The following is a 3279-nucleotide window of genomic DNA, read 5'->3' as shown; positions in this document are numbered from 1 at the left end:
ATGAAGATACCTGTATGCGGGCACCGCTGGTATTTGATGAGAAGATGATCCTAGCCCTAAGGCTGTAAGTGTACTGTTTTTTTTTTTAAAGCTAATTTAAGAAAGAAACAGAGTGAATGGAGAAAGTGCCAAAGAGATAATGCCACATGGAGTGTGTAACTTAAGGACATAAATTCAGGCGTCATCATTTTGGATTGTCCAAAACTCTAGTTTTCATGGCGATATCAAATGGTCAAAAAGAGATCATTGGAAGGCGTCGTCATTTTGGATTGTCCAAAACTGTAGTTTTCATGGCGATATCAAATGGTCAAAAAGAGGTCATTGGAAGATTTAACTATCTTTTTCCGTATACATGCTTTATTTCAACTTAAATTCTTCATCTTCCATTAGGTAGAGTACAACTTCTACGTATTTTTATACACATACCTTTTGTCTATAAGTTTCCATTCAGCCAACAGTAATAACACACTTCATTTATATCTTTTTCTTTTTCTTTTCTTTTCTCATCTTTATTCTTATGCGTGTTTCATATGCCAAATGATGGTGATAATTTCGAACCTCTCTACAACTGAGGATTATAAGTCTGAACCCAAGTTTAAGTGGTAGTCATTGTCTAATAAAAGAGAAACCACCTTGAGAATTCATTGAAAAAGATCAGAACCCGAATCCACTTATTTTTCTTGGTATAGTTGCTGCTAAATAACGCCTTCCTCTGAAAGATATTAGATCCACCACGGATACAATCTCACCCAGTAAAGTTGGTCGATTCATTGGTGAAATTTGCTTTTCCGAACGTGGATTCCCTGTTTCTTCTTTTTCTTTCCACTCAAAATATTTTAATTTAAAACAAACCAACCAAGGAAAGTAATGAATCCCCCCCCCATATACCTTGGAATCAATATGTTTCTTACCATTGTCTTTGACTTCGTCCATGAGATCACGAAAGTGATTATCACCATGATTTATATATCATTTTTATCCCAGACCAAATAGTGGAGTCGAGTGCCTGAATTTAATATACATCAAAATCAAATCAGTAGTGCTAAAGCCACTAGTCTGATTTCTGAAGATACGATAAGAAATGCAGAATTATCTCTTAGGAGTCATTCATCTTTGAAATGTGCTACGTATATTTTATCATAACAAGTTTAAACTTGAATATGGGCATTTGACACGTACACTCGAGCCCAAAGACTACTTTGAAAATATAAACAAATCTACATCAACACATAGAAAAGTTTGATGCCGTAAAAGTTTATTGCCACTTAAACCAACTTAGTCGAACCTCAAAGACACATTTGATTCAATAATAAGAAATACAATAAAAGCTTCAATGAAAATAATATACAGAAAAATATAAGAAAATAATAGTAAACTTACTAACTTAAAAAGCAAGAAAAAGAAAATGACTACCAACAAAAAAAAAAACAAGAACATGAGAAGCCACAAGACGATGATGGAAACAATCCAAGAAATAATAAAAAGAGGAGGCTCGGGTTTTATTGATACTGCACACTTCAATTGAATACAAAAAGTATGATTTAACCTAAATACAAAGATATTAGGTAAACAAAGGAAATAATGAAAAGACGATCTACCTAATAAACAATAAAACAAAATAACCCATATTTCTTAACATCTCCCCTCAAACTCAAGATGCGGCGGCTACAAGCATCGAGAGTTTGCCAACTAGAAAACGAAAACGGGAAAGAATGCGACTTGGTAAAGAAATCTGCAATCTGCAAAGAAGAAGAAACAAAGGGCAAGGTAATGGTGCCATGCTGAGATGATGACGAGTAAGGTGACAATGATCTCAATGTGCTTAGTTGTTCATGAGAAACCGAGTGTGAGCAATCTGAATAGAACTTGGTGTCACAAACATAGGAGTGGGATGAGAAAGAGAAGCGCCATTCTGTAAGTAACCAACGTAACCAAACAATCTCTGTGTAGTAGATGCCATAGCACGATATTTGCTTCGGTGAAGATTGAGAAACAATGATTGTTTCTTGCTCTTCAAGAAATAGTATAATCACCCAAAAAGATACAAAAACCAGTAAAGACTTGCGATCCGTGGGATCACACTGCCATGATCAGCATCAGAGTATGCACGCAGCTCCAAGGAGGTGGATGGAAGTAAAAGACTTTGAAAGACTATACCCCGAAGATACCGCAAATACGAAGAACAGCTGCCCAATGAACGTAGAGGAGAAGCAAAAAACTGACTAACAACATGAATAGCATATGCAATATCTGGACGAGTAATAGTGAGATATACCAACTCCCAACAATAGTACGATATAAAGTAGCATTGACAAAGGTAAACCATCAGAAGAAGATACTTTGCGTTAACCTCTCGGAGTATCGCAGTCTTATTATCAGTAAGTCTAGCCCGCTCAAGAATATCTGAACATATTTCGAATGAGAGAGAAGATAACCTCTAGGCGAGGTAGGCTACCTTATACCACGAAATATGTAGAGAACCCAAATCCTTCATTTCAAACTGTGAGCAACTCTGTCTTCAAAACTGAAATACCATCAATATAAAGACAGAATGATACGACCTGCATCAGGCACTTACAAAAGATCAGAATCATGACTACTAGAAGCAAATCCAAGGGAAGAGATCACAATAGAAAATTTCTCAAACCAAGCACGAGGTGCTTGTTAAGACCATATACGAGTTTTTCAGCTTGCAAACATACCCAGAATCATGTGAAACACCAGGAAGGGGAGCCATATAAACTTTCTTGAAGATCTCCATTCAAGAAGGCATTTTTAACATCAGTTGAGAGATATGCCACGACGAACCGACAAGCACGCATGTAGAGCGAAAGTAGTATTTTTGCACAGGAGCAAAGTCTCCTCATAATCCATACCATACTTGTTGAGAGTACCCTTTTGCAACCAACCTAGCTTTGTATCGTCAATAGATCCATCAGAATTAGTCTTGATCTTATACACCCAACGAAAACCAACAACAGTCTTACCAGGAGGTAGAGGAACAAATCCAAGTACCTGTCTTATGCAAAGCAGAAAGTTCCTCTCCATAGCTTGCTGCAAAGAGGATCAAGATTGCTCTTATAGGAAGAGGGCTTAGAAGACAATGAATAGAAGCTAAAAAAGAAGCAAAAGATGAAGAATAACAAGAATAAGCAAAATCTAGTAACTTTGTGGACTTACGAATGCGTATGGAGACGTAGAGGTGGATCCACAATCTCAGACGAAGCTTGAGTGACCATAGGAGAAGAGGGAGCTTCAGGTGTGCTAGAGAGTAAAATG

The sequence above is a fragment of the Pistacia vera genome, unplaced genomic scaffold (assembly GCF_008641045.1).
Source record: "Pistacia vera cultivar Batoury unplaced genomic scaffold, PisVer_v2 Contig337, whole genome shotgun sequence".
NCBI lineage: Eukaryota > Viridiplantae > Streptophyta > Magnoliopsida > Sapindales > Anacardiaceae > Pistacia > Pistacia vera.
The sequence above is the reverse complement of the archived record's forward strand: the minus strand, read 5'-3'. Positions refer to the sequence as shown.